At 38.2% G+C, this 25,911-nt stretch overlaps 1 protein-coding gene across 2 annotated transcripts in view; it reads right to left on the reverse strand.

Moving 5' to 3' along the window:
- The window catches only part of LOC108712397 (5-hydroxytryptamine receptor 4), a 230,427-nt gene extending 204,625 nt beyond the window's left edge, over positions 1-25,802 (reverse strand). Inside the window, exon 1 of one of the 2 annotated variants that reach the window (XM_041588703.1) lies at positions 25,411-25,800. The gene's annotated coding sequence lies outside the window, so the exon portion shown is untranslated. Of the gene's footprint in view, positions 1-25,410 lie in introns of both variants that reach the window. The other variant, XM_041588704.1, reaches the window with a different exon arrangement.
- Between the last annotated feature and the right edge of the window lie 109 nt (positions 25,803-25,911).

Here is a 25,911-nt window from a genome sequence, read left to right on the forward strand (position 1 = left end):
CTTGGCAAATTTTTGACATTTCGTAATTTTTGCCGAAGCAAAACGGGTCAGATTCGCCCATCACTACTAAGGAAGCCCTAAAATGATAACTTGCCATCAAGAGGTATTACTTCAAGGGTTCTCTTAGTATTGTGTGCCTATTGACATGACTGACCTGACCCTCTTTCTCTGGGAAATAATACAACAGATGTATTTATCAGTTAAAGTTTATGAGTTCAGTAAACTGCTGTGGCAGCAAACAAAAATATCTGCAGTGCTGGATTTAATGTGAAACTGTATGTAAGATTGGAAATTGGACGTTGTTCTTCAGGGATAAAATTCTTAGCATAATCCTCATATTCATGAAAACTGGATTTTGTGAATGAGAATGAAGCCCCGGAGCATTGCTGTGAGTGACATTTCCCTGTTACTACTACGCAGAGAAGCAGGTGTGAAAATTCACATGAAGATGTGCATAACTTTACATATTTTCTGAACCACAGTTTAGAAAAGCCAGTAGAACAGGGGGAAAAAATCCTGAACAAATTGCTGTAAATTTACAAAAGTGAAGCACAATGTAATATTTACGAAACAACAGCACTGGATTTTTAACATATTGGCGCCAGTGCAAATAAGGCTAAGGTACTGTGTTGCTCAATTTCATTTTCCTTTCTGCCTGTTTCTCAGAATTCATTAAGCACTTGGATTTCTCCAGAAGATACTAAACATGTACCCGAGGAAGGGATATCTTAGAGTACGATGCCGGTTCTAGTAGCAATGCAAGGGTTCAGCACGTGTGGATCATTATTCTGCTGTTTCCTTTGCTGCATTTCCCAAGTGCATTTAGTCTCATTACTGGATAATTATGCGACAATGCACTGGACCCAAGAGAATGTGGATGTCCTTAAACTAGGCTTTGGACAAATCCTATGTACAGTATATTCCTATTTCATACACACTAAAGTGTTTATATAAATATATACTGTATGTATGTATATACAGATGCAGCCACTTTGGTTTGTCTGTTTGACACAGAATAACTAAACACAGATATCCCATTTATCTCATTTAACACAGAAAACTGCGTCACAACATCCCATCTAATTAAAGCATTCACCATTGTTCACAATGGTGCTTTGGTATGCTAATGGAAAGGTTAAATGCATTAAATGAGTTAAGATGACTTTAGATAACGCAGTTTCTTCAATTAACCATGAGTCATGACGCATTTATCTCACAAATCCAAGTGGCTTCATCTGTATATATATATATATATATATATATCTACATAAATGACTGCAATACACATGACCAAGGCATCAACACTCAACTAAACAATTCACATCAACACTCAACTAAACATTCAAGTAGTATAAATATACATAAGTGACACAACATTATAAACACAATTAAAACAAAAACATTGCCCCCTGTCAGTTTGCCCTTCCAAATATCCCTAAACTGAATCTGTGGGACAGCCTAAATCTTATATTAATATATCTTTTTTTAGCCTAATTTCTTTATTCACTATGGTTTCTAAAAAATCGTTATTCTTATTTTGGTGGTCTGAGAACACCCTTTTGTTAAAAGATATTGTATCCCAATTAAACCATCTTTGCTGGCAAAAAGTAATGAGCGTTAAAACAGCAGAAACCCAATTAAGGGGTCCGTTTACTAAAGTGCGGTAAATCTGACTTTAAGTTTCCGCATGTTATCGCTGAGAATATTTTTACGCCAGAATATTCGTAGCGACTAAGTTTACTAAACAGCGATGCGCTCAGAAGTCATTGCGATCACTTGCGGTAACTACGTTAAGAAACAAGCTTACGTTAGCGGTAATTTTATCAAGTTGCGAATTTTCTGGCAAAAAATTACGTTTTTGCGAATATTTATGCTACAAAATAGTCTTGTTTTATGGCGGTTATTATGGCAATTTTTACTGTGACATTTATGGCCAGAAATGCATCTTCAAAACTCATAAACTTTATTAGCTGATGATTATACCATCCAACAACATCACCAGAGTAACACCAATCAAACATGTCTGCATCATATAAACCCTTCTGCCAATAGAATCATAGGAACAAGAAATCATACCAGTCAATCTCTTTGCTTTATAGAAATGCACAGTTTAATGTAGCCAATCACAATGAAACCAAAAAAGCGTAGAGGCTGACGAATCCTTGGACTGTGATGCCGCTGCCAATAATACGACTCTGAGCTGAAACTGCTGCTGTTGCAACAGATAGAAGCAGAAGCCAAAACATCCTGTCAGCAATAGCTACAGATCTCTCTCCTGTCAGCAAAGAATGATGGGTAAAAAAAAAAGTATTATGGGATATTTGCTGCCCCTTGAGAATTTTCTGGTGAAAAAAATACTTTTACGCCACTACATAGGTGGCGGTAAAAGTTTGCGAATATTCTGGCGTTAATTTTGTCTTTAGCACATTTCGCTGTTTAGTAAACCGGGCGTTAATGTGTATGTAGCGTTATTTTCAGCGAATGCGATAACTGGCAAACAATTATTCTTGCGCAAGAAATTTTGCAAATTTATATTTACCGCAGGTTAGTAAACTGGCGATAACATATTTGGCGAAAATTCTGTCTATATTTTGTACGCACTTTAGTAAACGGACCCCTAAAGCTTGTTTTTATAGACACTGGGAGGCACATTTGTCAAGGGCCGAATTTTGAATTCATGTTTTTTTTCTGTTTTACTCGAAATTTGAATATTCCACTATTTATTAATAAAATTGAATATGTAAAACTCAGTTGAATTTTACAGACTCGAAAACTCGAATCGAATTCAACTGAACTTGATTCGAGTTTTTTTTTCTCCGAAAAAAACTTGGATATCAGGAAGGCTAGAAACAACTCCAAATTGGTCACTGCACCTCTCCCATTGACTGATACAGTCATTCGGCCGGTTTTAGGTGGTGAATAGTTGAATTCAAATTCTTAAAGGGCCAGAATATGATAAATCGAGTTTGGGTAATTTCCTAGTCAAATTTGACAGTTTTGACCATAAAGAAAAATTTGAAAATTCAAATTTGAATTTTCAATTCGACCCTTAATAAATCTGCCCCTTGGTCTCTTTTTTACTGAGACCAAATTGATTCTAGATAGAAATCTTGAATTCTTGGTTTGATACAGATATAACTTAACCTGTAATGGTTGAACCCACATGTTCACTAAATTTTCTTTCATGTTTTTTCATTGCATGTTTGATGACTATTGCCTTTATAATTCACTGAGCGATGTTGTGTTTTGCTATTGTTTTATGCACGTCAGTGTCGTCAACTGTATCCTTATATTGCTTCTAATGAATTTCCAACAGTATTTAGCAGTATTCAGTTCTTTTTACTTTGCCTACTAATATTAAGCTTTATACTTTTGTTCCTCATTCATGCATCAGTTATGCATGTTTTAGTGAAAAACATACAAAACAAGTTTGCAAAGAAATATCCTAATCTAATTGCAGAATCATTACTGGCAGGTACCTGTAAACCAACCATCTTGATGGCTCAACAGCACTTTGAAAGCACACATGTCTAGCACTCCTTCCATATAAATGGTCCCCCATCTTGATATACTTTGGCAAACCAGCACAAATCCCCCCAACAAACTGACAAGGACCTGACAGTTGTGACAACTACACATTGATAACAAAAATACATTTACCTGACTTGCCCTGCAAATTAAAAACGAATGAACTAATAGGTAGTGTACCCCTACCCTCCAAGGCCACAAGTGAAAACTACAAAGTAACATAATAATTTAGGATGAAAAAAGACACACGTCCATAAAGTTCAACCTTTGTATTCTATTTTAACCTGCCTAACTGCCAGTTGATCCAGAGGAAGGTAAAAAACCCCATCTGAAGCCTCTCCAATTTGCCAATTTGGGGAAAAATTCCTTCCTGACTCCAAAACTAGTCCCCGGATCAACTTATACTATGAGCGATCTTCCATAACCCTGTATTCCCTCTCTTGCTAAAAGGCCATCCAACCACTTCTTAAAGCTATCTAATGTATCAGCCTGTACCACTGATTCAGGGAGAGAATTCCACATCTTCACAGCTCTCACTGTAAAAAACCCCTTCCAAATATGTAGGCAGAACCTCTTTTCTTCTAATCAGAATGGGTGACCTCGTGTCAGCTGGAAAGACCTACTGGTAAATAAAGCATTAGAGAGATTATTATATGATCCCCTTATATATTTATATATAGTTATCATATCACCCCTTAAGCGCCTCTTCTCCAGTGTAAACGAACCCAATTTAGCCAGTCTTTCCTCCTAAGATTTTCTATACATTTTACCAACTTAGTTGCCCTTCCCTGGACCAATAATTACCCCTTCAATAATGTCCTGTTTGAGCACTGGAGACTAAAACTGTACGGCATATTCTAGATTGAGCTTTACAAGTGCTCTATACAGTGGAAGAATAACACTCTCCTCCCGTGAATCTATGCCCCTTTTAATACAGCTCAAGACCTTATTTGCCCTTGATGCTGCTGACTGGCATTGCTTGCTACAGCCAAGTTTATCATCTACAAGGACTCCAAGGTCCTTTTCCATAATGGATTTGCCTAGTGCAGTCCCATTAATAGTATAAGTAGCTTGGATATTTTTACATCCCAGGTGCAAAACAATAAGCTAAAACAATACACCTTACACCCCACTTACTAGGGAGGGTGGAACCTTGCAATGTAAAATACGATTCCTTAACCCAGGGATACGCAACCTTTTTTTACCCATGAGCAACATTCAGATGTAAAAAGAGTTGGGGAGCAACGCAAGATATTTAAGGACCTTTGCATGCTTTCATTTTGAAAAAAGGAAGACGCCAGTGTTTTTTGGAAAAAATTTTCCACTTAAAATTGAAGTCCTATGCACTTCACCTGGTCTGAGGTGGCGAAGTGAAAGAGATATAACGTTCAGCAAAATCCGCATCTTAGTGAATTTGCAGAGTTAGGTGCATTTGCCAGAGCTTTAATTTGCCTGGTGATAGAGTGTGAATGATCGCTAGCATCTGTCTCTTTTGCTAGCGAAGTTATGCCTGTGCCCATTAGTAAATCGGCAAAGTGCCCGCATGACGTCACACTGACGAATTTTGTCACTTCGCCCTTTAGCAAATCTCTGGTATTTATAACTAAATCTTGCCTCCAAGCCTGGAATTCAAAAATAAGCGCCTGTTAAGAGGCCACTGGGAGCAACATCCAAGGGGTTGTTGAGCAACCTGTTACTTACAAGCAACTGGTTGGGGATCACTGCCTTGACCAAAACCCAGTTCTTGTCCCACTTAAACTTCAAACTGACCTATGGTCACTATGAGCCCTTGGTGCTACTCAATGCTCACAGGCATCTTTGAATTTGATGTAATTTATATTAGGGAGAGTGACCTGCTTATAAATGTGGAGATGATTAATAAACCATTGTTTAGCATATTAGTACTGCAGGATTGGGGTTTTAAAGAACCTTATGTAATATCCATATGAAATTTGTGCATGATATATTTTTTATGTAATGATATTTTTTGCTAGAAATTTTAGACAAATACCAAGTCATTTGTTTCTAATTTAATGTAGCACATTACAGGTAGGAAATGTTATAGTGGCTCATGTTGCTGCTGGCAGGCTGCTAGACCTAAAGAATGCTACTGTGTGTCTTAGTTACAGGAATTAAAGATCTTAATCATAAGGATATATTTTGTGGTCTGTGTAAATCACATGCATCCTGACATGCTTTCCGTGTTTGCTAGCACATTGCGTAATCGTAAGCAACTGTTGATTTGAGATTCATTTGCATACCAAAAAGTTTCTCTTTTTTTAGGTATTTAAAAACTGAAATGACTTAAAAAATGTATGCATGTCTGGATCAGGCGATGGTACAAAATGATATGTAGCTAACATTTCTTGTTTGTCTAATTAATGAGCATTACTTGTCTGAGAACATAGAATTAATTCATTTTGCGTAGAATGCAGAACTAAAAAGTTCATTGTTGCAAAGTGATACAAATGTAGGGATTTGGATGGTAATGTAAAAGATGTTACTGCCTGTCTACAGTATAAGGATGCATTGATCATGATGCATTTGTTACAGGTGCTGACGTTAGTGTACCCACACCAGAACTTCAGGCCTATGCTTCCCTTTCCTGTCTGATGTCACTGTGATAAGGACAATCATTTTGGCACCAGACCTATGATTTAAAGCCCTGCATTGTTTGGTACCATTACCCATTGAAGTTACTTGTTGCTTTAATTATATTCTACTTCTGCTTTTGGCCTGTTTCCAAGTATTCCTCCTCACTGGCTGGTGTTCTGTGTCTGATATTTGGGGTAAAAATCTGTTTGGCCCTTCTTGTACCACTCATCAGTTTCTCCCTTCCTCCTCAGGCTGCTCTTCCTGATCCTGACATACTTTGGGCCCTGAAATTGCCTCAACCAGGAGTAATCAAAAGCCCTATACAAACTTAGAGGGCCCAACATTTTGGGCTAGATGGACAATAAGGCTTTAGGGGGTAAGTATGGCCTAGATGGCCCCTGAGCATTGAAACAGTTATATAAATTGGTGTAGATCTTCTCCACTTGCTTTTCACTTTTGCAACAGAAATCTAATATTCTGTAAATGTTGTAGAAAATAATGTACATTTTTTATACTCGAGATATGTCCAAACACAAGGGGGCCGATTCACTAAGAGTCGAATGTTGAGGGTTAATTAACCCTCGATATTCGACTAGGAATTAAAATCCTTCGACTTCGAATATCGAAGTCGAAGGATTTAGCGCAGATAGTTCGATTGAACGATCGAAGGATATTTCCTTCGATCGAACGATTAAATCCTTCGATCGAACGATTAAATCCTTCGAATCAAAGGATTTAAATCCAACGATCGAAGGAATATCCTTCGATCAAAAAAAGTTAGCCAAGCCTATGGGGACCTTCCCTACATTGACTTCGGTAGCTTTTAGATGGCGAACTAGGGGGTTGAAGTTTTTTTTAAAGAGACAGTACTTCGACTATCGAATGGTCGAATAGTCGAACGATTTTTACTTCGAATCCTTCGATTCGTAGTCATGGTCGAAGGTCGAAGTAGCCCATTCGATGGTCGAAATAGCCCAAAAAAACTTAGAAATTCAAAGTTTTTTAACTTCGAATCCTTCACTCGAAGTTAGTGAATCGGCCCCTAGGCGTCCAGTTGTTAATTAGCTATATCTTAAAAGATCCCATCACAATTTAGAAAGTGCATTGCTCCATGTGTCAACAACAAAGTCAACTGCCAGATGAAAATCCATTAGACACATAGGGGGTTATTTATTAAAGTTTGTTTTTTTCAGGACAGAGTAATTCATGATTTATTAAACCCCGATGCTGCTAAAAGTCAGAATAAAAAAGTACTCCATCTCAAACCTGCCTCAAGTCGATGGCAGATGATCATAATCTGAAGAATTTGTGGTGGGAGGGCATCAAATGAGAAACAATTGTACATTTTTTTTTTTATGACAATAATCTGAAGAATTTGTGGTGGGAGGGCATCAAATGAGAAACAATTGTACATTTTTTTTTTTTTTTTTAGAAAATTTTGATAAATGGATGGTAAAGATGTGCATGGGAGTTTGGTCAAAGTGGTTTTAAGAAAATAGTGAGAAATTTTCAGATTTTAGTAAATAACCCCCATATTGTTCAGTTGTAAAACTTCATTTGGCCAAGAACTACACCGGCCTGTTAGAATATAATAATAGATGAGAAAGATAGCTTTACTTCTAAGAATCCATAGCAACCAATCAGCAAGTATAATTCACTGTTGTTCTGTTTGAATGCAATCATCTAATTGGTTGAAATAGTTGAATTCAATCTGTGCTTATCAACCCCATCAACCTATCATACAGAAGGGAAATGATATCACATGGCTCCATGGCAAATTCATTTCAATGGAGACAAAATGGCATTATAATGATCTATTTAATTAGGGTAACTTGTTTAGACTTAGCTGGCTTAACATTTTGTGTACAAGAAAACAACACATACTACAACATCAGCAACTTTTATATGGGAACACTCTGCAATTAGACCGCACAATGCTAGCGTTATATTAGTCATTTGTGCTGTACCTAGTCCAGAAAATGTTCATTTCTATAATAGAATTTGTCCACTTTTAGTTATAATGCATTTCATTATCATTTTAATGGTATGAATTTAGGCAAAGATGCAAAAGAATAAGAGAGCAACAGAACTCAATGCCCAGAAACTGCTGCCATGGCTATAAAGTATTTTCACTGACAAGGAGGAATAGTGAAAAGGCAAACAACAGGGTGCCAATGTAAAAATCGTTTATTAGGCCAAACCTTGAATATGGGAACAGTTTCAGACCCCTGTCTATAAAAAATAAAACAGAGGAACTGCAAAAAAAATTCTCAAATGCTTTGAAGCTTGAGAAAATCCAAGGGACAGATGATATATACTTAGGGGCAGATTTATCAAGGGTAGAATTGAAAATTAGAATTTTTAAATTCTGGTGGCAGAAATTATCAAGGGTCCAATTTCGAAGTGGAAAATACTTCGAAATTCGACCATTGAATAGAATCCTCCTCCGATCAAATTCAAATTCAGAGGATTTTATTCATCATACGATCATACTATGATCGTACTTTGAATCGTACAATTCGACCGATTTTATCATACGATTTTCCTTCGAAACCCAAAAACTTTGAAATATGCTCTGACAGGTCCCCATTGGCTAACATAGCACTTCGGCAAGTTTAAGTTGGCGAAGTATTGAAGTCGAAGTTTTTTAAAAGAGACAGTACTTTGATTATCGAATAGTCGAACGATTTTTACTTCGAATCAAAGTCGAAGTAAATTCGAAGTCGTAGTATCCAAAAAATTACTTCAAATTTTTTTTACTTCGAAAATTCCCTTGAATTCACTTTGACCCTTGATAAATCTGCCCTTAGTGTAATTCGACTAGGGAATAGTCCAAATTCGATTTGAGTTTAAAAAAAATTTGAATTTGAAATTTATCATGGACTGTCTCTTTAGGAATTCAAATTGGCCAATTGGAAACCAATTAGAAACCTTTCTTAAAGGCATTAACTGAATCAGCCATCACAACATCACCCGGCAGTGTATTCCACAACCTCACTGTCCTGATTGTGAAGAACCCCCTACGTTGCTTCAAATGAAAGTTCTTTTCTTCTAGTCTAAAGGGGTGGCCTCTGGTACGGTGATCCTCTTTATGGGTAAAAAGGTCCCCTGCTATTTGTCTATAATGTCCTCTAATGTACTTGTAAAGTGTAATCATGTCCCCTCGCAAGCGCCTTTTTTCCAGAGAAAACAACCCCAAACTTGACAGTCTCCCCTCATAATTTAAGTCTTCCGTCCCTCTAACCAGTTTAGTTTCACTTAGTCTCTGCACTCTCTCCAACTCATTTATATCCCTCTTAAGGACTGGAGTCCAAAACTGAACTGCATACTCCAGATGAGGCCTCACCAGGGACCTATAAAGAGGCATAATTATGTTTTCATCCCTTGAGTTAATGCCCTTTTTTATGCAAGACAGAACTTTATTTGCTTTAGTAGCCACAGAATGACACTGCCCAGAATTAGACAACGTGTTATCTACAAAAACCCAACGGTCCTTCTCATTTAAAAAACTCCCAACACAATGGCATTTAGTGTATAACTTGCATTTATATTATTTTTGTCAAAGTGCATAGCCTGCATTTATCAACATTGAACCTCATTTTCCAGTTTGCTGCCCAGTTTCCCAACTCAGACAAATCACTTGGCAAAGTGATACCACCCTATGGCACAATGTAATAATCCTCAAAGTTTCCCCTATGTCAACAGCTGTCCAAAAACATCTGATTTGTTGCTATTGAATACTAGCCCTGATGCAAACTTTTACTTGTACCTGTATTATATTACCCTAAAAGACTGGTAGAGAAATACTCAGTACACGTTAACTTGGTTGATGGTGGCTGCAATAATCTGCTGTCATTATCAGGGACACTTTCATGAATATTTCACCTCTGTACCTGGCAGTTAATGAAATAATGGCATGTTTAAACAAGGATTTTCTGGCAGGGTTAAATAATAGAACTCATGTTTGACAGGTGCTTCTTTCAAATGTTTTTGTTCAGCAAAGCCAAAGGATTAGGACACTGCTTTCCATAGTACTTTGGCTTCTAATGGAATTCATTTTACTTTGAATAGGAGGCAGTATTGCATTTCCGATTCATATAAACAGTTGCAATGTATTTAGCAAGTCTCTCTGGGTTCCTTGGGCACAAATAATTTGAATGGAGTTATATAACGGTACAATCCCTTTAACATTACACTAGCAAGTAAATACATTGGCATATTCCAAAAGTTCAGAGCTGACTGCTAAGACTGCCTTTTATAAAGTAGATAATCTCTGGTTTCATTACTATTAAATTCCAGCAGAAAAATAACCCAGACTTTTACCCACAGATGAATCCTTCTTAGTATTAAGATTAAATCACAGTGCCTCAATCACACACCATGGCCCAGATATACTGTACTGTAGAACACGAGAGAAACTGGATGTTTTTAGCTGCTCTGAGGAATGTATCACTCCAGCTCAATGCAAAGGGAGGCATAGGGGAAGATTTTCTAAAGGGTGAAGTGACTAACGCTGGCAAAAATTCGTCATTCAGGCACTGAGCGATTTACTAACGGCACAGTCGTAACTTTGCTAGTGAAAGAGGCTCTAGCAATAATTCGCACTCTATCGACAGGCAAATTTTCGCTCTGGCAAATGGACGTTACTCTGCAAATTCACTAGGATGCTGATTATACTGAACGTTACCTTTTTCGCCAGACTTGCCTTCGCCAGCTCAGACCAGGCGAAGTGCAATGGAGTGCATAGGAGTCCCTCAATTTTTAGTGGAAAAATTTTCTAAATCCCAAAAAACACTGGAGTCTTTTCCTTTTTTCAGAGTAACGGCCTGCAAAAGTCCTTAAGATTTTTTTTTGGGGTAACCGTGTTCCCCCATACATATGGAACACAAACTATAGTGAATTTTCGCAGGTTAGGGAATTAGCCCAATAGTCTCTAGTGGAATTCATAGTACAAGGGATTTCAGAGCAGCAAGTTTTTTTCCTGTTTAATCAATGGCCGCTCAAGGAGAAACATACAGTAATGCTTAAATAGATTTTTATATTGTGCAGCAGAAATAGGAGTCAAGCAGTCCTGTAAGAGTAGTTTAAAATACAGTAAATTAAATGGAACAAATAATTATGTGAATCATCTTGTACAATGTGTGTACAGTAGTAATTTGACCCGTTTCGCCAAAAATTCGCCGCCGGCGAAATGTTGCAGACAAAATGTCGCCGACGCCCATTAAAATCTATGGGCGTCAAAAAAATGTTGTCGCCTCCATACAAGTCTATGGGCGTCAATTCCGTGGCGAAACAAGGCGGAAAAATTCGCCCATCCCTAGAACTTCTGTAAAAAAAAAAAAAAAAAGTAAAAACACAGTGGGGGTCATTTATCAACACTGGGCAAATTTGCCCATGGGCAGTAACCCATGGCAACCAATCAGATTGCTGAATTCATTGTTCTACTTACAGCTGGCTTCAAAAAGCTAAGCACTGATTGGTTGCTATAGGTACTGCCCACGGGCAAAATTGCCCAGTGTTGATAAATGAGCCCCATTAACTTGCATAAATACCATGGTTCATTGGTGTGACCTACTAGAAATTGTGGAGACAAAGTATGTGTCAGGGAATTGGTCTCTTTGAAGATGGTATCATTCTACCTACTATTTAAATTGACTCCATCGTCAGCATAGGTTTATAAATATATGTATGTCTACAGTATTACTGCGTGAGCTTAATTGATTCCAAAATCCATGAATTTCAAAATGGATGGATTTCAGGAAAAAAAATTTAATTTGCCAAATATTGTTATAACAAAAAACTATAATCTGTCCATGCCATCCAAGTGATTACCATCCCAGGCCAGACAGAACTGTATTGCTTTCTTTTTGCAAGACTGTCTACGTTCCTGAAAATTCAAACTAGAAAAATTTCCTCTGCTGCCATTTCCCTGTCGATCATATTGCCCGGGATGTCTGCTATCGTTACTCCTGGCTTCTTTCTCAATGTGTTATTTATTTACAGGAGCTTGGTAGAGAATGAGCATTCAAATCACCCTGACTACACACAGCTCACATGAGGTTGAGGGAGAGGCCAATAGCTCACTATGGGGCAGTAGAGATGCTTTTAAGGAAACAATGCAGACAGGGGGTAAATCATTTCTGGGCAGGTCCTATTTTTTTTATGGTGGTGGTCAATAATTTACGATGCCTATGATTAAATACCAGAGGGTATGAAACGCGTAAGGCGGAATACCGGGTGGTCCGTATGCCTATTCTTTTAATATGAATAAAAATTATTATTAATTATGGAGTTATGGGATATTTTTAGTTTTTTTGACACATGTGCCCTTGGAACTAGAGGTTGTATCCCAGTATCTATGGCCTTTTGAATGGCCACTTATATTCACTCCATTGCAAGGCTCCATTATTTCGATTAATAATTTATGCACACCTTAATAAATACCGAGACCCTGTTTTTTATAAGTGAGTGCAGGTATAGTAATGCACAGCACTCGATAACTTTTTATTCTGGTCATTTATTCAACTTTAAAAAAAAATAGGCCCCATAATGCTGTGTATGTTTCCCCCATATATGGACTATCAAGGTTCTATGACTTTTGCCTAAGGCTAGAGCCACACCATACAGATCTCGGCCTGCAGAGAAACACAAGCTGAGAATATGCTTCCCCACTGCTCCTCCTTTGCTTCCAGTACCCAGAAACATTACCCTGCATGGGTGCAGGTCCTGTATTCCTGAATGTGAGCAGAGGTAAAGTTTCAAGGTGCACATCAGAAGAGGCTTTACAGAAACAGAATTTAAAAATAGGACATATATTTAATAATAGAATTTAAAGCAAACTAGGTAAGGGTACGAACATGCCAAGGTTGAAAAAACAAACTGTAAGCAGTTTATTTTAAACAATGTGCTTATTTAAACTTAACCTTATGTCTACATACATGCTTTATTTGTACAAGGAAAAAAAAAACACTTTCACTTCCATTACTTTATCATAAAACAACTGGGTTTGTTTGTTTCCTGCAGCTACTTAAATAAAGGATCACAAAGACTTCTTTGTTTTGACCCTTAATATATTTATGCAATGTAAGTATATCCTTGTATTGGCATCCTTTCTTTCTAAAGTTTTTTTAGGCTACTTTTTAACATTTTTAACATATAACAATAAGTAGCATTTCACACATGGATCCATACTCCTTTATATGATCTGACCACAAACTATAGGGCCAGACCTCCAAGGATACCCGACAGTAGAATCGGGCCTAGACTGAGGACAGCTATGAATAAGGTAGAACATCTTGTTAGCCTTGCATGACTTGGGCAATAAATAGGGACTTGGAATCCTCTCTGGCACTTCCTATGTGAGTATTTGCACCTCTGTAGCACTACCCATGCAGAAGTACTAATGACATTGCACCCCAGAAGGAGTGGTGCCAAAATATATATATTTGAACCATATTCCTGCCAATTACATATGTATGACATTTTTGGCACTGAAAGTCATACACTGCAGTGATGTGGTTCCTACATTATAGTCCCTGCACTATTTGCAACTTTGTTCTTCATCCCACACATAAAACATATATAAAGTTAATTTGTGTGTGCTGTTCCAATGCACCAGTTCTATAGAATGTTCATGTACCCTTAAGGATTTATAACCCTCTACACATTTTTTAAGCAAATGCCCTTATAGAGGTGTAGCTACATAGGGAGCAGGGGATATGACTGCATTGTTTGCCCAGGAGCAGTAACTCATAGCAACCAATCAGCAGGCAGAATTTACTGGTCATCTGTTAAAAAGCAATCATCTTATTGGTTGGTATGGGTTACTGCTACTGGGCAAACTTAGTGCCTTTTATTACTGCTCAGTGTCAAGGAGACAAATGGATGGAGGACCCTGCCCTGTAGGGCTTACAGTCTAAATGTATTTAGACTGAAAGCAGGAATTTATCAGTTTGGCTCCGTTTTCAGTAACTACTCTCACTCCCTCTATCTTCATATGAAACAATAGTGCGTGACGAAGCACATACCTGTCTGGCTCAGTATGGTTTATGGCCAAATGCAGGGAAAAAGTGAGGGAGCAGGTGACAATGGCTAATTAAAGTGTTGGAAGCATTAACCTGCATGCTGTTCTTTAATGTCACCTTCAGAAAGAGGGGCTGATAACACTGACAGATGACTGGTATATAAAAATATATTTTCTATTACCTCAAACAGAAGCCATATTTTGCCTGTTCATTGACAGTGCATGGACTGGGTTTCAAAAGTGTGAAGAGTTTTATCCAGTAGTTTGGAATAGAACCTGCTTTAATGAGACAATCAAACTACCACTAGGATATTGGGCTGTAGTAACGTCTCCGTTAAAGAATTTCCACCACATATTCTACAACAATCTGCCTGGAATCAAAATATATCTACATTTAGGGGGTTATTTATCAAGGTCCGAATTTATCTCAATATTTTCAGAAAAAAACTTCTGCAAAACTTAGGGGTATTGCACGAAACCCAGCGCACATGAAATAATCATTGGGTCTTCTCCCACTGACTTAAATGCAACCTTGACAGGTCTGAGATGCCGGATTTTCTGCTTCTGACTTTTCCATCCTATTGGTTTAATAAATTCCGAAAAATTTGTGTTTTTTTTTTTTAAAAGTCCGATTTTATATTAAAAAATCACAAATGTTTCATGATTTTTCCACTCAGAGTTTAGTAAATAACCCCCTTAAACACCCATGGGATAACCGTAGGCACATTTTGACAAAACCCGTAAGATTTGGGTGAAACACGCATCAGGCGCTCTATTGATTTTAAAATTGGTTAGGCAGGGCCCCGGAACGGACGAGAATAAGGGGCTGACACCGCTTACTGGGAGGGCATGGTGTGGTGGGTGAAGTGGTTGGTATGGAAGTGGTTTTTACAGGTATTTCCCACTAATTTCGCATAGCAGTACGCAACCTGCAACTACAACTCTCTGCATAACAGCATGCAACCTGCAACTATAACTCTCTGCAACCACCACCTTCTCGCAATTTAAGGCAGCTTTTGCCAATTGTAACTTAAGGCAACTTTGCCAATTGGGGGGGCTACACTGTGGGTGAAGGGGTTGGTTTACAAGGTACTGCTTTAGGTGGAAGCTTCAACGCTCATATCAGAGCAGATATCTGCCAATTGGGAGGGTTGTGCTGTGGGTGAAGGGGTTGGCTGACCAAGGGCTGCACAACGGGGGTTGTCCCAATAGAGACGCAAGCTCTGGCATTTACCAAGCCTGCCTCTCCAACGATTAGCAGCACCTCTACCCATACTAATGTTGTACAGATCGGAGGTGCTAACTAAGTGAGTGACTTACACAACCCCACCGATTTCGGCCCCACTGACCCTTTGGGTTATGTGCTTCTAAGGGGGCGATTTGTGTTGTATAACATTGCATGTAGTCTACTACCCCGATTACCCCCATTTTTATTACTGAATAGTGTTTATACAGAGTTTTTTTGGGATGACCTCCACTAGCATACATTTACCACTTATCCGTACCACCAGCCCACTACCCCAAGTTAATCCGTCTCCCCGGTCCTAACCATGTTTTAATTATCACTGGATTTTTTTTTAATCTTATTTATCAGTAATAAAAGTTAAGTTTTAATGGTGTATTAATACAAGCTTGGGGACATGCTTTAATGGGAGGGTGAGAATACATGGGTCAGTTCTTTCTCTTTCTTGTTCTCTTTTGAATTACCACTTGACCCTGCACACCATCTTCTGTTTTTCTCATTTGATGGGAGGTGCTCCCCATGTTCTTTTCTACATTTTGCATACACAAACACACATTGGAGCAGCACTCTCATTCAGGGCCGGATTTACATAGTGGGCGCCCCTAGGCCCACTACCGGTAGCCGCCCCTGTCCCCTCCAGGGGGACTGGAGCAATGGGGATTGGCACATGGGAAATTTAAAAAATTATTGTATCTCCAGCGCATCCCCAGTGTTTTTGAACCAATGTGGGTGTGGTTGGGCAGCATGCCGCCCCCCTAAAATCCTGCTGCCCTAGGCCCGGGCCTAGGTGGCCTTTCCACAAATCCAGGCCTGCTCTCATTCACAGAAATGCAAGGGCAGAGGAAAATGATTTCTCTTGGTTTCGGAGCAGCTCACTGAAAACTTTAACTGGGTTCTGCAAGCATTAACTAGGGCTAAATATTTGGGGGTCCTCTGGCCGATTCAAATAATGTATTCATTTTAGCATAGTTCAGTGCTCTGCTTCCCTTTGACATTGAGGTGTTAATGTTCAGTAAAGCTCTGCATTTGATGGACCTATTTTTACAAGGGTGACTGAAGAAGCAGCTGTGTCCTCCTCACTGTGAATCCAGCCCTGTGTATTGCAGCTGAGCTTAGTTCTGTTGTAGAGGGAACATTGCCGTTATCATGTCTCAGCTGCTTGTACTAACACGATTACAAAAAATAATACAATTATTTGTTTAGGTCTATCTAGGAAAGCTCTTTATATTTATCTTGGATTCTTAAGAGAGACTTATTTATGAGTGTTAACATTCTCTTAGTTTTGTATTAGAATCATGTCAACAAAAGACCTGAGACAGGTCGCCACGTTCCACGCTGATGTCATGTTTATTTCTGGCAGTGATGTCATCAGCAAGGCAATGTGGCGCTAAAGGGAGCCTGGGGCAGAAAAAAATGGTAATCTTTACTTACAGACCCTTGTACAGTATTTATTGGAACTAAACGGTAATAATACTTCATAGAAACGGACAAAGCAAATAATTGTGATGCATTTGTGGGTGAATAGGAAACCAGAGTCAAGGGTGAGTAAATTACTTGCTACAAAAGGGTCAACTGTACCTATTGCTCTCGTCCTTCAATATTTAAATCATCTAGCGTTACCTTGACTACCGACATAAATACGGAGCAAGAAACCCCATTATTCTTTACTTGGCTTTTATTCCTTATTACAGACTCACTGTCTCGTGTTTTGCTGGCCGATTTTTTAAAAAGGCAGAGAGATCTGTAAAAGCTGTTGCAACCCTTTCTTGATGTGTTGCTCCCAGGTAGAACACCACTGAACACTGTTACACTTCTTAGGTGAGCCCTTCGCAACGCAGAAAAAGTCAGATGCTGTTAAACTGTAACTCCCAAACTGTTAGACTTGATGAGAAAAGTGAGTGCTAGTGATGGTCGAATTTATTCATCAGGCGTGAATTGGCGGTGAATTTCCGCATTTCTGCTTCCATACTTGCTCTCAGCTTAAACAGGAAGCAGAAAACAGGAACAGATGAGTCAAAAACAAAATGTTCACACAAGCAGAGTTTGTTACAATCACAACAACACGCCAAGTTCACTTGGGTTATTACTCACACACCACAGGTACTTGCTTCCAGTATTTCGGGAGCTATGGCACATATTTCCCTGAGTCCTACATGAACACTAGAACAATTTACTCTACCTCTGGCATAGACTACAGCTATTGGGAGTTCCTGAGTCAGTAGGGGAATAACCCCATGTGTACCTTACACTATATTACACTGTCATTTAGGGAACATCAAGTTTAACACCTTTTCCTTAAAGGTAAACGGTAACACCAAAAAATGAGTGTCCTTAAGTAATGAAAATATAATGTATCATTGTGCTGCACTGGTAAAAGCTGTGTGTTTGCTTCAAAAACACAACTGTAGTTTATGTAAACAAGCTGCTGTGTAGCCATGAGGGCAGCCATTCAAAGTTGAAAAAGGAGAAAAAGCACAGGATACACAACAGATAAGCTCTGTAGTATACAATGGGATTCTTCAGAATTTATCTGTTATATAGCCTGTGCTTGAATGGATGCCCCCATGTCTACACTGCAACTTGTGTATATGAACTGTAGTAGTGTTTATGCAGGGCAACAGTACATTATGGGGCACATTTACTTAGCTCGAGTGAAGGATTAGAATAAAAAATACTATGAATTTTGAATGTTTTTTTTGGCTACTTCGACCATCGAATTAGCTACTTCGACCGTCGACTACGACTTCGACTACGAATCGAACGATTCAAACTAAAAATCATTCGACTATTCAACCATTCGATAGTCGAAGTACTGTCTATTTAAAAAAAACTTCGACCCCCTACTTCGCCAACTAAAACCTACCGAACATCAATGTTAGCCTATGGGGAAGGTCCCCATAGGCTTTCCTACCAAATTGGGATTGAAGGAATTTCATTCGATCGATAGATTAACATCCTTCGAATCATTCGATCGAACGAATAGCGCTAAATCCTTTGACTTCGATATTCGAAGTCGAAGGATTTAACTTCGACAGTCAAATATCGAGGTTTAATTAACCCTCGATATTCGACCATTAATAAATGTGCCCCAAAATATTCATTTAAGATACTTTCATTTTTTGGTGTTACTGTTCCTTTAATTATAGGCTTAAAAGGTTTGGCCTAGTGATCCAGCACTTTCTGTTTTTATGAATATTCAATAAAGACTGATGTCCAGAGTACTGCTTATGTTCTCACCTTATAATTTTAGTGCATGACTGCAATTTGTATTATGCAAAACAGTTCAGGGCACATTAACACACAGCTAGGGCAATAAGGCATACTTTGTACTATAACTGAGAGCACAGCATTTATCTCAAAACTCTACTGATAAGACAGGTCAGATGGCAGGCAGTTAACATAACATATTCTATGATGTTGCATATAACTGGCATCTGGATGGTCCCTTATGCCATTGCATCTAAAACCACATTCTGGGATGCCAGCAGACTTCAACCATTAAGCTTAACAGAGTCTCAATGTAATGTACCTGTGGATGTAATCACTCAGAGCTATAACCTTTATGTGCAAGCATTCGGGAAGAACTCTTCTTGCCCCTTACAAGATGCCTGCATGCATCATACAATAAATAACAAATAGAATCTTTAGTAAAGTGTTTTCCATGGGTAACGGAGCAGGAGACTGTTTCTTGTCAACCTTTTCCAAGCCCATTTAGAAAGGCTAAGAAATGGCACTAAATGTTACAAATCACTGACATCAGGCTGCAGAATAGCATAACAGAGTGCTGGGTATTTTTAGCCTATTTAATCATAATATAAACTACAGGGACTAGGGGCTGCAGATGCTGTCTCTCGAGTCATTGTACGAATCGAGGATTCGTACGAATTTCGGATCGTGTGTGGAGAGTCCCGGCAAGGAGATCGATTGTTTGGTCGATCGGACAGGTTAGAAAATTTCTGACGGCTGCGGGTAATATCTCTGCGTGTATTGCCGATCGTACGATTTTCAGTGGGAGACTGTCACTAGCTTTGTCTATCGTACGATTGCTGTCAGGGGCAGAACATCGGCTGATCTGTTCTTTTACTACTTTATTTGGTCGGAATGGTAAGACTTTGATCTGAATGGTTAGTGACAGGTCGGGAGATGGGAAAGTCTGATCGTACATTGATTCGTATGATCGGATCTTTGCGTCTGTGGCCAGCTTTTAAAAAAAATATCCAAGTTGCTCAGGCGATAAATCCTCCAGATAATTTTGACCAAAACTCACTATTTAAATGTCAATTTATTATGCACTGTAGTTAATTTTGTTTTTTTTCTCTGTAGTGTGTAAGTAGTTTGCTGCTGGCAAAACTGAGAATTTTGCCTCTAAACCATATTTTTATATTGTAAGAGGTGTCTATGAAAAGATAGTGGTTATATGGTTCTCATGTCTGCACATACTTTATAGTGTTGAGTCATCCAGTTGTATCATTGCAACCTGCCTGCTGTTCATTGAATTCAGAGCTTCACGCTTATTTTATAAAGCTCTGTACAAGATAGTGCTCTTTATATATAGTCCTGTTTACACATAGCAAGCCAGACCAATAGCCAAGTACATAGACCAACAGCAGATGGACAAATATGTATGAATTTGCACTTTTTTTCAGTTCCTAAGCATTTAAAAATAAATTTTAGACTTGGATTAGATATTTCTAGACATGATCAACAATTAAAATATTTATTTTCTGATTTAACAATTCTTGTGGGAGATTGATTTTACAGCTATAATACTATATGCATTTATATTCACAGATATACAGATAAGACAGATAGAAATACACTGACAGAGGCAGGTGATAGATAGATGATGATAGATAGATAGATAGATAGATAGATAGATAGATAGATAGATAGATAGATAGATAGATAGATAGATAGATAGATAGATAGATAGATAGATAGATAGATATTATGGTAAATAGAGAGATAGATAGATAGATAGATAGATAGATAGATAGATAGATAGATAGATAGATAGATAGATAGATAGATAGATAGATAGATAGATAGATAGATACAGTGTTGGGCTGGCCCATCGGGATACCAGGAAAAGTCCCGGTGGGCCAAGGTGTCAGTGGGCCCTCATGCTGCAAAACATTTGGACTATTACATGGTCATTCCATATTTCTATGACAAAAAGAGGCTAAATAGATGGAATAATAGATTATAGTATTTAAAGAAAAGAGAATAGGAGAATAGAGGCTGAGTGAGGAGAGGAAGAATAATAGTACTAAGAGTGGGCCCCTGGTCTAAGATTAACTGGTGGGCCCCTAGTCAAAGGTTTTTTGGTGGGCCCCTGGTGTCTCAGTCCGACACTGGATAGATAGATAGATAGATAGATAGATAGATAGATGATAGATAGATAGATAGATAGATAGATAGATAGATAGATAGATAGATAGATAGATATTTAGATATAATAATAGATAAATATTTAGATATAATAATAGATAGATAGATAGATAGATAGATAGATAGATAGATAGATAGATAGATGATAGATAGATAGATAGATATTTAGATATAATAATAGATAAATATTTAGATATAATAATAGATAGATAGATAGATAGATAGATAGATGATAGATAGATAGATAGATAGATAGATAGATAGATAGATATAATGGTAGATAGATAGATAGATAGATAGATAGATAGATAGATAGATAGATAGATAGATAGATAGATAGATAGATAGATATTATGGTAGATCAGGGGCGTAACAATAGAGGAAGCAGATCCTGCGGCTGCAAGGGGGCCCAGAAGGTATAGGGGCCCCACGAGACTCTAATTCATTTACAAATTCAATAAAACTTGGTAAAACAGGTCAATCTCTAGACATTTTTGGGGCCTATAAAATTATTTGCTGTTGGGCCCAGTGATATTTAGTTACACCACTGTGGTAGATAGATAGATGATGGATGGATAGATAGATAGATAGATAGATAGATAGATAGATAGATAGATAGATAGATAGATATTATGGTAGATAGGCAGATGATAGATAGATAAATAATAGATATTATGGTAAATAGGTAGATGATAGATGGATAGATAGATAGATATAGATAGATACGTAGATAGATATTATGGTAGATAGATGATGGATAGATAGATCTAAATGATTCTAATGGATTCATTACAGGGACTAAGAGAGAACAAGGGACATGTCTGTATTGGGAAACAGCGGTCACTGTGGATGAAACAAGCTTTTCAGCGCAAGTCTTATACGTTCTACTGCATTTCTACCAATCCAGATAGTTGGAAAGCATGAAGGGAAAGACAAAATAAAAAAATAAATAAAAAGTCACTGCCCCTCCTGAATTCAAAGTCACAGTTCCCCTTCAATATAACCAATAATAATGTAGAATGTTATAATTCTAAGTGAGTTTTGTGCCAGACTTTCTGTTTTTGGTCGGTTTTCTTTTGGGAATATATTACTTTTAGTTCTGCAGTTGTTCTGTGTCCTCCACCATCGGGTTGCTAAGGTCCCACCATAACAATGGTCTGAACGACTGAAGTATGAAAAGGAGAGGATCTGAATAATCAATAAATATTTATATGCTAGATAAATATCTGTTTTCTAGGCCCATATGGTGTGTGGGAAAACTGGATATGGATAGGGTTAACAGGCCTGATATTCAAGTGACCAATAATCTCCTGGAAATTGAAGGTTGATGACTTGGGAATAGGTTTGTAAAAAACACTGAAAAATATAACCATGGACAGAAGAGTAGTGTGCATTCTTTTAATAAATAATGACAACATTAATGGAAAAAACATTTGGACCACAGTTCCAAGAATATTTCTTAATCAAAACAAACCTCACCTAACAGGCCTACAAGCTGATCCTTCAAGAAGATCTAGGGGAGTGAGTTGGCATTCCTCCAAATCTTAATATATTTTGCCTCTAGGCTGAGCCCCCCCCAACCACTGGTTCCCAGGTGGTGGAGCCAGACTCAAAGTTTGGGAACCACTTTTTTTAGCTCTTCAGTTGCAAACCTTCATCTCTGACACAGCCTATAAGAATAGCCAGGCTTGTGAATTGTTCATATAGCCTTTAAAATCACATCTTTGAACTTCCCACATTGAGATATACAGCAGAGAATGATTCGTGTAATCACAAAATCAGCATCACTTCACTTTCCTGTTTGCCCACTTTCACCTCAAAGTCACAAAATATATATATATTTGTATGCAACAGAGCTACTGTGAGATGTGAAACTGACGGTGGCTAACAGCAGCGTTTATTACAATGAATTTCACTTGTGCTTGTGTATGTGTTGCTTTTGGCTATAGCAGTGCTTATGTGTGCTTATGTGAAGTACTTTCTGCCTGTTTATTTTTTAAATCAGCCAGGGCAAATTGAGATTCTGTCATTTAAAACAAGTTTTTAGGGATGGGCGATTTTTTCGCCTTGTTTCGCCAAGAAAATGACGCCCATAGACTTGTATGGCATTGTGCTTCAAAACAAAATGACACGTGTGCTGCGCATCCAAAAATATTCGACACCTGTAGACTTTAATGGGCCTCTGCGACATTTCGCTGGTGGTGAATTTTTGGCGAAGCGAAACGGGTCAAATTCGCCCAAGCCTACAAGTTTTCCTTAATGAAGATAAAGGCACAAAACCTTTCCTCCTTCTGAGTTTTCAGATTTGGGGTATAAATGTAGATTTTTGATGCCATCATAAGTGCATGTTTTAACAAAGATATTCTTAGTACCCTCTTGGGCTGTTATGGGGGTCTGTGTGTGAGTTATAGTTGTCCAATAATAGGAGAGCCACAGGTTGCAGCTTTTTAATGTTTATTAGTAGCTGTCTAGAAACATCCTTTCTTGTTTTCTATTGGGCATGTTGGCATTTTAACCCAGAGGGACGAATTGTTTAAAATTTTAAGGCTAACTAGGGATGGGTGAGTTTATTTGTCAGGCACAAATTCACTGCAAATTTCCGTGTTTCGCCGATGGCGAATACATTTTCGAAACTGCCGAAAGAATTCGCAGCGTCAAAAAAATTTTGATGCCGGCGACCGTTTAAATGCGCTCATTGACTTTAATGCAATTAGACAAAACAGGCTTGCATCAAAATTTCACTGGAAATTCACAAATTTTTCAGCGAAGCGAAACGGGACAAATTCGTCCATCGCTAGCAGCAACAAGTGTCAGCTACCAGTCTCCTTGAGTTTTGTATGAGCTACTGTAGATACCATTAGCAACTTTGTAGCTTTGATGCCTGTGACCAAACTATAGCTGCTGTTTAATGGTTTTTGGTAGATACAAGATTAAGCAATTCTTCCCAATACAGGTATGGGACCTGTTATCCAGAATATTCGGGACCTGGAGTTTTTTTGGATTTGAACCTTTTCAGTCCACTAGAAAATTATGTAAATATTAAATAAACCCAATAGGCTGGTGTTGCTTCCAATAAGGGTTACTATCCTAGTTTGGATCAAGGACTTGTTTTATTTTTACAAAGAAAAAATAAATCATTTTTGAAATTTGGATCATTTTATTATAGTGGAGTCTATGGGAGACAGCCTTTCCACAATTCGGAGCTTTCTGGATAACGGATCCAATACCTATTTCAAAGAGAGGAATTGGAATGTAAATGTTCCCATTAGCGGTTGTCCGACCATAAAACTGCAGCAATAAAGGGGTAGTTAGCCGTGCTATAAATGTTAACATGTGTACGTAGTTGTATTCTAAGTTTTTTGAAATATTATTTATTTATTTTGTTGCTTTACATGTTGACAGCTCTCTGGTTGTGTTGGCTTTATCAACCCAGCAAAAGAGACGGCTTGGAATGGAAGCTGAATAGTAGCAGATCACAACAGAAAGATACTAATTATAGATTTTCCTCTTTCTAGTCAACATGCTTTCTGGTTGCTGGGGAAAGCGACCCTGACAACCACAAAGCATTTTCAAACAATAAAAAGTTAAATTACAAGTGCACTTCCCATTTGAGTCACCTTCAGCAGCTGCTAATGCCAAAAATCCCGTAGACTTCAATGAAAGCTTTTTTATTAGTATCAGCAAAACATTTGCCAGCCACTTATATTGAAATTCCTGCTGAAGACGGACAATGACACTTCCTCCAGATGGCACACGGTAATCAACCTGTCTAATCAAACACAGTTATTTTTATAGTTTCTAATTGATTATTTGAAAAGAAATGCCAAACATAAATTTCCTGCAACTCATGATTGGCCACCAGGGTCAGCCTTAAGGTACTGACGGAACAATCCCTTCTTTAACATATCCAAACATTCCATCAGGCTTAATATGTCTCTAGTGTAATATAAATGCTACTGTACAGAGGCATATGTTAAGTTCATAGGTTTGATATATATATATACACACATTCCTAATATCAGTTAGGCCACTGCAATGTAGAATGAAGTTGATTTTCTCATGTTCTTTCTCAGATTACTGAGCTCCTGATTCTGAACTATTGTTTCTGCCTTGAGACACAGTCCCTAGGACCAGGCGCCTTTTGAGCTTGGAGTAAAACGTTAATTCGCAGTGCAGTAAAAGACGTAATGATTCTTGCATCTGATCTGTCATTTTCTTGGAGTGTTGACACAAGCCATTAGTGCTTAATATTCCCCCAACTATAAGCATTAAGCTCTGCTATTAAACTGCATATGGATAATAGTTGACTTTTCTCTTCCCCTGGATTTGTCCTCAGAGTGGTATTTTAATCTCCGCTGAACCAATACACCAAAAAAAAAAAAACCAAAACATTAGAATATCATTGAAATATAATTAAATTTGGCTTTTCTACCTCCTTGGCAGATTTGAGAAAACTTTTCAAAACACACGAATATCTCTATAAGCACATTATATAACCAGTAACTAGAATTCTGCCACCTGTTAGACATTGCAACCCCCCATTCTGCTCACACACAGACTATACGTGGAATTTCCTAGTTATAAATCGGGATGGCAGAATGAATAAATAATAGAAAGGGGGTGTCCTTACCATTGTAGTGAGTCTGCACAGAGGCCCCCCAAATGCATGTTAGCACTTGCTGGTCCTCGTCCGCATCCTTAGGTAGATTCCCTGGTGACAAGCGCAAGGGGGAGAATTTTTCCAGAAGCCAAAGAGCACAAAATTCCTTGGCGAGAAGAAAGTCACATGTCTCTTGTTCCATGGAACCCCTTGCCTCCTGTATATCGTTGTTTCTTTTTGTCCTTCTGTGAGTCTTACTCGCTTCTGTCAGCGAAGTTTAGACTTTGGCTGTAGAGCAAACTGAGCTACCTGTGTGCTCCGCAAGCTGCTCTGCTCACTGAAACACTTGCTTAACACACACACACGGCTTCTGCTCTTGCTGCTAAGCTCTGCCCTGTATACACATTCATTCAGACACTAAGCCAATCACACACACAGGAAGCTCAGCATTGCTACCTCCAGCCTCGCTGCTCAATCCACAAGCACTCTGCTGTTGCTAAAGAGAAAGCAGCTCACCATCAAATCGGGCTT

This window comes from Xenopus laevis, chromosome 3S, assembly GCF_017654675.1.
Source record: "Xenopus laevis strain J_2021 chromosome 3S, Xenopus_laevis_v10.1, whole genome shotgun sequence".
Taxonomy (NCBI): Eukaryota; Metazoa; Chordata; class Amphibia; order Anura; family Pipidae; genus Xenopus; species Xenopus laevis.